Here is a 13,874-nt window from a genome sequence, read left to right on the forward strand (position 1 = left end):
TACTCATACTTACCTCAGTGGTTTTGCCATTAAAAGAAATACATTTAAAAAAAAATTAAAAGAAATACATTTAAAAAGAGAAGGGGGAAAATAAATACAGTTTGATTCACTTAATTTTTAGTACGCGACTCAACATTGTTATTGTAAACTAGACATTAGCCATACTTTAATAGCTGTCATCTCTGTATTTTTAGAACTTCGAAATTAGAATGTCAATTTTATCTGCCATTGTTATGGAGCTGTAGGATATCGAATGTTATTTCTTCAATGATAAAAAGAAATGAAATTTTTAATACCACATCTCATTCATATAACTTATTAACATAATTGAAAAACAATTTAATTCATTTCGTGTTATATCTGAAAATTAAAATTTGTAATACATTGACTAAAGATTCTTACAGGTCTTATTCCCATTTTCCTCCAGGAAAAAGATAATTGCTGTGTAAAATGCATAAATATTTTCACGAGACTTATAATAGTGGTATTAGAATTATTATAATGTTTATGTCATATAATGGATCTGTGAATTTCTTTTAAATAATTTTTATAATCACAAAATTTTATAAAATTAAAGTAGTAAATTTTACAATTAAAATATGAATCCCACACTGCAGAAATACATACAAGAATGAAAACACTGTAATATTTGAAATGCATGATTTATTTTTTTAATAAATTAATAATTATATTTTGATTTTCTATGACAGCAGACTGATTTGCAACTGATTGCTTATACAAGTCACATATTTCACACAGTACATTAATATATTCTTCTGCGTTTTAATTATTTCCTTTTCTGCAGCTGTAATATCATCTCTCTTCCTTTCTTCTCTTCGGTCTCCTGCTTCGAATAGTTGAGCTTCTATCTGAGAGAAAATTTTAAAATATTCATTCAAATTCAAATATTCTTAATTTTTATATTTCATAATGTAAAACACTTTTTATAATTAATTAAACAATGAAACTTCTCTAAAAAGGAACAATTCATAATATTGATTTCTTTAACTTTCAATTTTTTTCCCTTTATAATTTTTAAGACTGTTTATAGATCAAGAGGATTTAATGATTATTATTTTAAATTCTTAAAATCGTGTTGTTAATAAAAGACATACTCTGTATATAATGTTCGCAATAAAGAATTGAAATAACTCTTTTGTATGAGAAATATTAATTTACATCTGTTATAATTAATTTATACCAGCGGTTCTCAGCCGGTGCTATGCAAAGAAACAAAATATTTTTAACTATGAAATTCAAAAATCTCATAAAGAAAAGAATAGTTAATAGAAATTTCCTTTGATCGAAAATGACTTGAAGATTTGGAAAATGACACACTTGTTAACTTTTGGCTGAACCGAAAAAAAGAATTTACAGGCATTTAAAATAAAGCTATCAAATTTGTATTGTCTTTTCGCACAACCTGTTTGTGTGAAAAATGATTTTTTCCATGTTAAATTTGAAATATAAATACTCATCAAAATAAAAAGTGGATCCTAATTTACCATTAAATGAAATAAGAGCAGACATAAAGAAATTAAATATTAAAGTATTAGAACTGAAATTTTGATAATCAAGTGAATAATTAATTTAATTAAATTTAATTTTGATAATTAAGTAATCATCAGTTTTTAATCTAATAGTTCTTTATGTGTACATATTTAATACAAAGAGTGTGCAAATGGCAATATATATATATATTTTTAATAATTTATCAAGCAAAGCAGTAAAAACAATTTTGGTCAAGAAAACATCTTGCGCAATATGCTGCAAAATAAGTAAAAAATAAAAATTGTAGAAAGCTCGCCTAAAAGTTACCAAGAGCTGCCGCTCCAAAAGGTTAAAGACGTTTTCAAAAATCAATACACATGAAAAGCAAATCATTAGACATGTAAAACATAAATACAATAAAATTAAATAACAGAAAAAGTTAAAAAGTAAGCGGAAAATGGTAAATTAGCCCAATTCGATATCCAAACAGGCTTTTCAAGGGAAATTTCATTGTTTGAACGTCGAATCAAGCTAACCCCATTACGCGTTTCGCCGAAACAGACAATTGAAACTTTTACGCTAAAAAATTTTTTGACAAAGTGTCTTGGAAATTTTAATAGTCTCAATTCTCTGTTCCAATTTCCCGACGCGTCCGCTTAGAAAGACACATTAAGGTGTTAAAATATGTAAATCAAAATCAAACTTTCTAAATCTAGTCTAAAATTAAAATCAAAACGAAAATAAATAGCGATGAGCTATTAGTCCTAAAAATACAAATACATTCGGGCTGGGCCTGCAAGCTTAAAGATTAACAATTTAATTTTTAAATTGTAGATTTTATAAAACTATAAGAAAACCTGTAGTTAATAATCAATATAAAATATAAAATAGAGAAAAGAACAACTCAGTGGGTCTTGCTAAGACCAAGAAAAAGTTGTAACAAAAGAAACAAAAAACTGACCTTGGCGATGTAAAGCTGTCCCTCTGAAAACATGTAGTAAAATGGCTGCTAACTTTAAGCGTCTTATTTTTGGATGACGTAGGTAGGGGGGAGCGAAGAGTTGTGGGCGTTTAGCCAATGCGAAGTGATTTTCGTTATCTGTAACTCGTCTCCTATTATCGGAGGGGGCCGGAAACCTCGTGAATCGTGTTAAGAGCTCAAAAAATGGCGCTTGGCTTGTAGAAGGATGGAAAAAAATTTTTCGAAGTGAAAATGGCAAATTCAGCTAAAACTATAAAAACTTGGCCATTAAAGCATGAGAAAAAGGAAAAAACAGTAATATGTTAAAAAAGTCGTAATTCTTCAAGCTAGCGGGCGATCAAGCTACTATGAAAAATGAAAAAAGCCCGATTTGTTAATAAAAGCAGTAAAATTGGCCACTAAAGAAATTTAAATTTAAAAATATGTACATAATAGTATTTAAGATTAAAGTGCCAAAATTTTTTTGGAGGAAAGAGAATGAATAAACAAGAATTATCTGTACATTTTTACAATAGATTCTCTGAATTAGTCATCCTTCTTAAACCGTCCGTAGCTTTAGGTATAAAAAATCATTATCTAACTCAAAAAATCTATAATTAGGTAAGGTTAATGCCAGCTTTGGTCAGGGAATTTTTAATTATTTTATGTGGTATTTGGTTACTTTTTAAAATAGTTACGAAGTATAGTATTTCTTCTTGTAAGTGATCCGCAGTATTGCAAATTCTTTTCATTCTAAGTAGCTGTGAATAAATTGTGTTGATTATTACTCTTTTGGAAATATTTGAATTCCAGTTAGTGAGTTTAAGTGTGGAAAAATTAAATTCTCTTCTTTTATCGTAAACTTTAATAAAACGGTAATCAATAATATGTAAATCAAGGTAGACTATATCATGCTGTTCTGTATTGGTTTTATTAAGTTTTAAGCAAGCAGGGTAGATATTAGCGTTTTCTATTTTGTTGTAGTTATTAAATGCTACGACATCATCAATATATCTATAGATGTGTTGGAAAAAGAGACTTTCTTCCGTTCTGAGTGAACGTACATAGGTTAGTTCTTTAGTGAACAGGAATAATTCACAAACTGAAGTTGAAAAATTCCCGTCCATAGGTATTCCCTGTACTTGTTTATAGATGTAATTGTCAAACTGAATAAAATTATTGAAGAGAACGCTGGTAAGGAATAGCTGTCATTTTTCGTTGCTGAGAATGGTAGAAATTTGTGGAAATAAATCTGGAAGAGCAAGTAAACTTGTAAAAATTTCTTCGAGTGGTAGAGATGTATAAAGGTTTTCAAAGTCGTAGCATTGGATATGTTCTATTTGAAGGGAATTCAGAGTTTTAATAACTTGTTCATTACTAGAGATCATCCAGTTGCAATGCAAACCTTTAAAATCATAGTTATGGATTAGTTCACGAATCATACGAAGTTTTTGCGCAAAGAGATAATCTATTTCTTTGAGATAACTTTTAGTACTATTAGCTATGAACCTGAATTTAATTGGAGACTTATGAAATTTCGGTAAGGCATAGAGATTTGCAAACCTGTTGTTATATTTCTGGGGTTGTATTTTAAGTCTTTTATGTAGTGCTTTAAATTTATTTAGAAGAATCTGAGTACTGGAAGTTATTTTTTGGTAAGTGCAAGTGTTATTTAACTCTTTATGCAGAAGGTTGTAGTAGAAGTGTTGTCAAAGAATACTAAAATTGTTGCTTGCTTTGTCAATCTTCGTGATGATAAAGTTATGTTGCAATTTTTGAATGAGATCCTCCAGGTGTTTTTTATTGTGTAAAGAGTTGAAATTAGGCGCCTTGAAAAGCAAACATTGAAATTCTTTTATAAGTGCAGCTTTCCATTCAAGAAAAGTTGTAGTGGGTAAATTGGATCTTGTACTAGCAATAATAATAAATTTATCTAGATCATTATTGAATTGTTTGAGGCAGACGTGTCTATTAAGACTGAAAGTAGGATGAAACTTGGTGCCTAGTTGCATAAGGTTACGTAATTCAGTATTTTCTACAATATTAAGATCTCCTGTGACTATATGTTGGTGGAAAGGATCGACATATTTTTTGTAGACAGGCATTTGGCAGTAACAAGTGCTATTATCTTTTATAACGTGGTGGTTTATAACTTGTTGACCCAAGGTTTTTTCAAATTTAAAACAGGGTTTAATCTGGACTGGTTGGTTAGGAAGCAAGTGCTGATATTTTTTGAAAATGCTAGGAATTTTGAACTTATCGTAAGAAGGGTGTTTGAACTGAATAGTACAAAAAAGTTTTTTGCGAAAGAAACTACTGTTTTTTAGTTTAAAATTGCAGAAGTCTAAAATAAGATCCTTGACTATTTTGGAGCATTGAGACGGTAGATTTACTGTTTTAATCAGATTCCATAAGGTAGTATTCTTAAAGGTATGAAGAAGTTTTATGGCATTTTTAACGAAGTCTTGATGTCCAAGGTAGGAATTAAGATTATGAATAATTAATTTCAGATCTTGTGTCGAAAAAAATTTTTTGTTTTTAGCATCACCTCCTCTAGTTCCTCTGTTAATAGTAGTGCTAAAAAATCTGAATTGTCCATATATAGAAATCTCGTGCTGCCTATTAGTGGTATTACTGAGATATGCATTCAGTCCGTAAGGATAAAGTTACTTATTGTGAAGTATGTAAATCGACTCCTTAAACAGTCGAAGTTTGGTGTTAGGAACAATATCAAGCACGTTAATTTCTATGTGATCAAAATTATGTTGATAATAATGTTCAAGAATAGCTGTAAGTTGATGATCTTTGGTGCTATTATTGTTATTATTTTTATTTTTAAATCTTTTAATATGAGATCTATGGTTATTAATTCTGAGGTTGAGAGGGTTTTTAGTTTGACCTATATATGCGAGAGAACATTCTTTACAGGTGATTTGGTAGATGCAATTGTATGTCTTTCAAAGTGATTGTGTTTTACTTGCAGTAGAAGGAAGCGGAGTAGCATTAGCCATACAGGTTTTTCAAAGCTGGTTGCTTCATTTAATTATTTTTATGTTATTTATCTGAGCCAGTGATTGAAAGTAAAGAGGGAGCTAGCCTGCTTTACAGTGTTTTTTGGGAGGAAGACTAACCTATCGTGAAAGTGGAACTGTTAACAGTTCCCGGCAACTTATAAGCTAAAGCTCAAAAACCTTAAAAACTGAATATATCAGAACTAAATGACACTTTTTTGCGCTAAAAGCTGCGAAAAAGAAATAATTTATCAAGCAAAGCAGTAAAAACAATTTTGGTCAAGAAAACATCTTGCGCAATATGCTGCAAAATAAGTAAAAAATAAAAATTGTAGAAAGCTCGCCTATAGCTTTCTACAATTAGAAGATATATTTTTAATTTTAGAAAGATATATTTTTAATATTTCTATTGAGGAATTGAAAAATAAATATTGAGGAATTGTAAAATTAGTGGTGGTATTAATGTTTTTCAGTTTTTGCTTAGATGGTACGCTACAGTCAAAAGGTTGAAAACCGCTGATTTATACCATTAAAGTTTTTCTGTTGGGAGGAAAAAGAAAAGAAGAATCCAGAAAACATTAGATTTTATGTAATAGATATAAACTTGTCATTCCTAAATGCCATTGCAGATTTCCTCGTGATAAAGGTGTGGAATTTTCTAATGTAAAAAAGAAAAAAGCATAAAATAAGCACAATTTACTCAACAATCTTGACTGAAATATACATGCTTTCAGAGATAGCATAAAGCAAGAAAAGTTTACTCAACAATCTTGATTGAAATATACATGCTTTCAGAAATAATATACAAAGCATACTGCATAATCAGAGTTATGAGTTTATATACTATGAGATACTATACATGTTTATAATATACCACGTTCCTGTACACCTAACACCTCATCCACAATTTTCTATACAATTCATTAAAGATAGTTCCTGAAACATAACTGACTTAAGAGAAACATGCATACTTCTAATTTATGCATAATAATTTGACAAACATTGATTTCAGGTAAAGAGCTACATGTATTATATCAAAGAAAGAATGAATAAATGTAATTTGCCTTTATCCTACAAATACTTAAAAACATTTAAATTAAAAAAATGAATTATACATAATGGTAGCAAATTTTTAATGAAAAACAAAACAAGAGTTGAAAACTTAATGCAGTTTTTGTCAATATTTTACTCTCTTAAAATTTATATAAATGTATAGAAACTTGAAATGCATACCGCATTTGGCTGCAAAACTTGTGGTATTGTGCTGCACTCTAGGGAAAGGGAAAAAGTATACAATGAAGCAATCATAAGAATAAAAGATATTTGCATATTATTGAAACCACCTTAATAAAAGTTACCAAATTTTCAAAAATGTGCCAAACTCTGGCAACGATTATGTATCAAAATTTTTCAGGTAACATGCTCATGACAGTTTTTCATTCAAGCAATGTCACCATTTTCATATGTGTTTCTTATGTTGTATTTCAAGTTCCAATGGATTTTAGATACGAATAGTTGTTTTAGATTAATTTCAGATTTAAAATACTGCTTGTGGAGCTTACCATCAAAAGACGAAGCTGTGTTAAAAGTTCTGCAGGAATAGAACATTTTAGTACAAAAATTTCTAATGGAAACAACTATGAGATGAATTTGGTACATAGACAAGGCATGCAGTATCAAGTTTATGTAATTCTCTGATTTTTTTTTTTTAAGTGAAAACAGATCACTTGGCACAAGTGCTAAAAAATTAGACAAAAAATTTGTGGATAATTTTTTTTAAACTATCATATAATTTTTATTTAATAATTCAAATTAGTATTTTAAAATTTGTTAAATGTTTTTTCCTTTGATATGTTGATAACATTTTGCCAACTTAGATAAATATTGATAGTCTGGTTATGCTAAAAGCAAGCTGCAAAAACAACGTACTTCTCCTGATAAGTATTTTTCTCTTTTCATTTATAAAGACCACCAAACTGATCCAGGTGTTTGTGTTAATACGTAAGTACCAAAAAATATTGAAGAATGCACAATCAAAGATGGCAACCAGTATGGTAAAAGATATAATTAATATATGCAATGAAAGAAATCTTATTAAAAGACGACTTTCATTATCAGAAGAGAAGCATGACACAGTTACAGTAAAGAAATTAAGCTTTTGTTTCTGCACTTGTAGCTTTTAATAGCCAAAAATTGTTTTTTGAAATTTTATGAAATAAATAAATCTGAATATAACTGATATCAAATGAGAATGGGTCCAAACTTTCACTTCAGAAGCAGAAAGTGCACTGTAAATGCACAATATAATGAGCAGAACACAAAGCATAATACATTGAAAAAATGAAGAAAACACTCATGCAGCCAGCTTTTTCACCTGGATTAAAAAGAGACTGGGATAGCAGTGTTCAGCAGGCTTATCTGCTTGTAGATAGATGGGCTTATTAATTACTATATAATTCAAGAACTAGTTAATTTTCATATGGTAAACATGCCTACTGTCACTGAAGAATCATGCATCTGCATTAAACAATAAAAATATAACACAAATTTGAATTTTAAATTAAACTTACTATTAGAAGAATTAAAACCAAATGCTGTAATTTGAAAATGGGAAAAAAATGTGGTTTATATTTGAAAAAGCAAGTATTTTTGTCTGAAAAGTAAAATATATTTTACACACACCTGTTGCTCTAGATTACTTTGGAGGGAATCTATAAGATAAAGTAAATAAAGTTGTACACATTACATTACATGTCTGTATATTTCCTTCGTTTTCAAGTCTGGAACACTTCGTTACACCACACTACAACGCAGTAAACACTTGACCATAAGCTCAGAGGAATTATAGGAACTGATGTTTTTTGTTTACATCGACACGCAGTCTCATTGGATATTGATGTAGTTTATCGGACAAGCTCTCCTGGCACGAGAGCAAACCAGCTCCCCATTGCAATTTTGACGTCATCAGTTACCAGAGCGGTAAAGCGTTGCACTTGAATTCGACTTTAGCAGCCGATAGCAGGAACGCCTCTTGCGAGCTAACATTTGCAATTTATCAGAGCGTTGCACTTGAATTCGCCCCTTAATATCCAGCAAAAATGTTTTGTTTAATGCTCGGAGGGGAAAAAAAAGGGGGGTAGTACAAAATTTTTATTTTCTAAACTTTCGGAAATTTTAAAGTATTGCTGCATTATTATTACAAATCAATTCAGATAGAAACTAAAGATAAAGCGCTTAATATTCGGAGAACGGCCTTGGTGCCAACCAATTAGCTGCTTTAGCTATGTAGACGACATTTTATTGGGTTGAAACATAAGTAATGGCTGTTTATTTAATTAAAAAATTATTTTAACAAAAGAAAAAAGAATAAATTAGTCAATAATATCTCAGTTCTTGGACTTTTCGTATAGACCCAAGATCTTCTTATCTAAATCTTCTTAGCACTGATGAGGCATCCAATATGCATACATTTTCGATGAGGCTTATAGTTACAGGTATCAACACTGCATAGAATCGACACCAATTCTAATTACGAACATATAAGCAACACGATAAAATCAAATTTTTATAATGACATAATAATAGCTAAGAGAATTAATGCATATTTGCCCCAGAAATACAACTAAGATAGAATATGTTTGAGATAATAAATACGGTTGCATCTTTAAATAACTATGCAAAATCTTATTTCTTGCAACTGAAAGGCTGTGTATTCATGTATTATTCTTATTCTACTAAATGTTCGACATGTTCTTATTCTACTAAATAAAAGCTTGTTTTAAATAAAACAGGAATACATAAACAATCCAATAAATTACTGAACTGATCCAAATCCACTGTCCTTGCCTTTATTTGCTAACCTGTATATGTGTATACATATGTCGGTGCACGCTGTTTAATTTACTCCAAAGTTTTTAGTTATATGCAATCACATTTTGAATAATGGCTGAGAAATGAAATTACCTAAAATTCTCTCCCCTATCAATATTTATCACTGAACAAATACTTGGGTGTTTTACATTACAGAACAACAGATTTTCTCGAAAAAGATACATGTGCCTGTTTGATACTTCAAGTGAGAAAAAATACTTTCATCATTAGCTAATATTCACCATGGAGAATTTTTTTAAGCTACTTTAAAAACTTTTTATTACTAATACTTACTTCAAAACGAACACTGCTATAAAAGATAAGAAAAAACATTTAACTGTGCTCAGCGAGTAACAGTGGTATGTATATCATTCTATAAGAAATTGTTTGGTGCATGCTATTCTATAGTGGAAAAGATTTGATTATCTGTAATACTTTTTATACTATTATTCATACCAGATCATCATAACTATTTTCTGAACTGGAAATTTTTTATGCTAACTATCCTGAACCACTGTAAACAGTTCTAAATAGTTTAACAGGAAATGACTCACACAGAAATTTCAACATTACTAGAATATGAAATTCAAAGTTCATCATTAACGTTAAAATAATTAACTTTTATTTTTATATGTGTCATTCTATAAATTTTCATTTAAACCATTGCTAACATAAACTGAAACACAATTTAAATTTCTGCAGGTAAAATATGCATGAAAGCATAATTGTATATGTATTAATAATATTTAAGAGCTTAATGAGCTATAATGATTTATACTTCAATACACAAATATGCATGTTTACTTTCGAAGAACACACATACACATTTATATGTATGATACACGAGAAAGAAATTTTGCATATATAAAGAAAACTTTTCTAACGAGAAAAAATGTAATCAGTTTTTTTTAAATGCTTAGAACGCACGTTCATATAATGTCCAACTTTCTTTCCAATTCGAAATACGCGAATACACCCTCTTCTTCGTTTTGCTATAGTGTACTAGAAGTTTTGCTATCTCATTCGATATTTTTTGAACCAAGAATGCGATGGAAGCATAACTCAGGTTCCTTGCAAGCTCGTGATTTACACTGGTGTACACAACAAAACGTGTGGTCTGTACTTCTTTCTAAGTTATACATATGCCTACAACAATAAAAAATAAAACGTTTAATTACTTTCCGATCACAACACGCTTCACAAACTACGTAGCACTGTCGAACGTAAATACCGATTTTTAATGTTTCCACCTTTTAGCCACTAGATGGCGTATCAGAGCGATGGAATCGCGGATAGTCATTTGGCTACAATCCATTCGTTCGGCTAATTCTCGAGTGTTTGACGCGCATATTCATAAAGCCTACAGACCGTTTCCGCTACGGTTTGCTCCAATTGGTTAAAATAGGAAACGTAGGGTTACAGAATCTTGTGCTTGGCAACTTTCGCTTCATCGCCATTCGTATTTGTGTATGAGCGTGGTGTATTAAAAAGCGTTAATATAGAAATAGTGCATACTGGAATAAAATATAATTTCAGTTATACTTACTTCATAATTTAAGTAAAAATAGGCATCCGATGCCCTTAAATGTTTATTGAATGTTTTCACTTGGTTTATTTTTTGTTTTATTTTACTACCTTTTCCCGTGATGCTCAGAAATAGTTAAGTTTAGACCTAGCATAACACTTGTTTATGTGCTTTGAAAGCTATATATTTTTCTTTCGTTATACAGTTTTCAATGATGCCTAAATTACCGTAGCCATATTCAATTCATACAATGTAAATGAATTGCTAACCCGACTTTCTAAGCGACATATATATATTACGAGATACCATCAGAAGCCTAAGCGCATGATGGTGCGATTAAACATTTCGGCTACTAAAATATTTCAATTATGATGTGACAGGCTTCCCAAGATATATAAAATACACTGTGATATTACGTACAGGATTATCAAACGTTTATCAGACATTTCTTCTGTACATTTTACATGATACTCATCTTTTTAACATGATACCCATACTCATCTTTTTACACTTCTGAGTACTTTCATAATATACTATGGTACAATAATCTGAATTGAAATGATAGTGGCAAACCATGGAAAAGAGTTACACAACTCGCTTATGGAGTGATAGTGTTACTTAGCAATTCGTAGAGATATCTGGATTAAGCAATGTTGAGTTCCAAAATAAACGTACTAATTAGTATATTTGAAACTCTAACATAAGTTAATGCATATCTAATTTTTTTTAGAATTTGCTATCCTGAAATATAGTCATAATAATAGATTTTAGAAATACATATGCAGTAAAGTTGTATGCCGTCTGACATGTTTAATGCCTCCAACTCCTGTTGGTTCAAATTCTATAAAATACAATGTTATATTTCATTTTCTACATAAATAAAAATTTAGTTAAATATTTTAAAAGAATATATATTTTGCAGTATAAACACAATTTTAGAAATACAGAATGGAAGGAACAATTTGTCACTAAAAATTTAAACTTTCTGTTTATAGTATCATATCTATATTGCACACTGAACTGAGAAGCAGCAATAAACTGTTTTATGTTCAAATTAATATTTCCATATATACAATAAGTAAAATGCTGTATGCAAAAATGTAACCCAGATCAACGCGTAGCATCTTTCCAGATGGCTTTCAATTTCTCCAGATATTTTTTGTCAGTGTGACTGATTTTGATCCCTCCTATAGGAATTTCAGCATTTTAGCATAGCAGTGAAGCACATCGTGCAGTTTTTGCCATTTTCAGCAAAACCTCAGACTTAAATTTCTGCACACATACAGCACAATACGCCTCGATTCATTAGAATTAGCCTCGTCATTAGAATTAGCATTGGTGCTACTGAGGTATGTGACATGCTAGGCATCTTTCAAAGTGTATGCCATGATCATGATGCATGTATTGCTGTTAATAATAGTTTATTTGAACAATTCTTCGAATGTCAAACATTTTTTGTTAAACATCCATGATTAAAGCAAGATTTTGTACTCCACATTCTTTGTACTTATACATTCTTTGTATGTTTCCACAACACACTGTATTATGAAAAGTGTAACTTATGCCATGTATTATCGTATCTTAGAGTTATGACTATTAATTTTGGCATACATATATATACTGATGGTAGGCTAAAAATCATTACTCATTGAATGCTGAGTTAATTATAAGTTGCATAAGATCATATAGATGTTTTTCAATATAGTTTAGTATTTTTTGTTTGTACTAGGTGATAAAAATAGAAAATAAGGCATACTACTGATTTAAAAATGATATAGGTATTCACGTAATATAATTAACAGTAAAATTAATTCTTCATCAACAAGTTGCTTTGTTCCTACCAAAAATAATATTATAAATAGTTTGACCTTTTTTTTTTTTTTTCTGATTTTCATCTGCATTTTAGTTATAGTGTGTTTTCAGTTTTTGCATTGCATTTAAAAATTTTTTTTGAAACGGTTATGGATTTATTTTCTCTTTCTGGAATTGATTTTACATTTTAAAATTATGATACCAAAACTAGTTTCATCATTTTACAAAAGACTTGTATTCATACATGTGCTTATTATTTTACAGTTGAAATACTTGTTGCACAATTTAAAATTTGTTCATTTTTTATAATACAAGGTGTTCATTTCAAAATTGGACCTTTCATAAAAATGGTATGTGTGCATATTTATGAAGCAATGTTTACTTGTTTGTATACATCATATGTTGACTGGCTTATTTAATTACAACAAAGCACTTGAAGGCTGTCTGCTTAAAGGAAGGGATGTCTTTGTGTAGGATTTTGTAAGGAAAACTGGCTTGTATGCATGTTAAAAATGGGAAAAAACACAAAAACACTGATGCAACCAGCCCATTTGTCTGACTCGGACCCAGGTCAAACTACGAGTGTTCAACGACTTTATCACTTGGCTGCTGTTGGGCCACATGATATGTTAAGATAATGCCCCAATTTAGTGCATTTATCTACAAATTTTTAGTGACAAAATGAAATTTTCCCTATGTTATATTCTGACTTGTTGCAATGATGTTCATTTTCAATTCTTTTTAAGGTGTGAGGGTTTTTTATCAACCGAGTTTGTGTTAAACATCTCCATAAAAAATAATCTGGACTGGTAAGAAGTAGAGATCTCGATGCTCATAGCCTTCAGATATAAATCTGCCTCTAAAACCTCCTTCAATATCTTCATAGTGGAATCTACTCTGAAACATTTTGCATTACCTTGTTAACATTCAGTAATGATGTTCATTCTTCTGCAGTGAAACAGTGAATTAATAGACAGTATCTTGCAAGGTTCAGCATTTATTACTGTATTAAAGAATACTGACTCAGTAATTTGTTGCCTTAATGTGACAATTCAAACAATAATATTTGAAAAGATGGAAAGAAGAATGATAAACAAGAGCAAGTTTTCAAGGCTTCATACTTTGCAAATTTGGTCACAGACATAACAATTTCAATGAGATCATTCCTCATGTGAAAATATTGCCACAAATTAAGCTATTACAA

General features: G+C 30.0%; 1 long non-coding RNA gene across 1 annotated transcript; it reads right to left on the bottom strand.

Annotated features, from left to right (window-relative positions):
• Positions 1 to 646: 646 nt before the first annotated feature.
• Positions 647 to 8,422, bottom strand: LOC146998302 (uncharacterized). The gene is made up of 2 exons (XR_015040429.1): positions 6,068 to 8,422; positions 647 to 869 (listed from the first exon to the last, which is right to left on the bottom strand). It is a non-coding gene; the product is annotated as an uncharacterized LOC146998302 (long non-coding RNA).
• Between the last annotated feature and the right edge of the window lie 5,452 nt (positions 8,423 to 13,874).

The sequence above is a fragment of the Stegodyphus dumicola genome, chromosome 3 (assembly GCF_044657685.1).
Source record: "Stegodyphus dumicola isolate Sdum_Otavi_A_Nest chromosome 3, ASM4465768v1".
Taxonomy (NCBI): Eukaryota; Metazoa; Arthropoda; class Arachnida; order Araneae; family Eresidae; genus Stegodyphus; species Stegodyphus dumicola.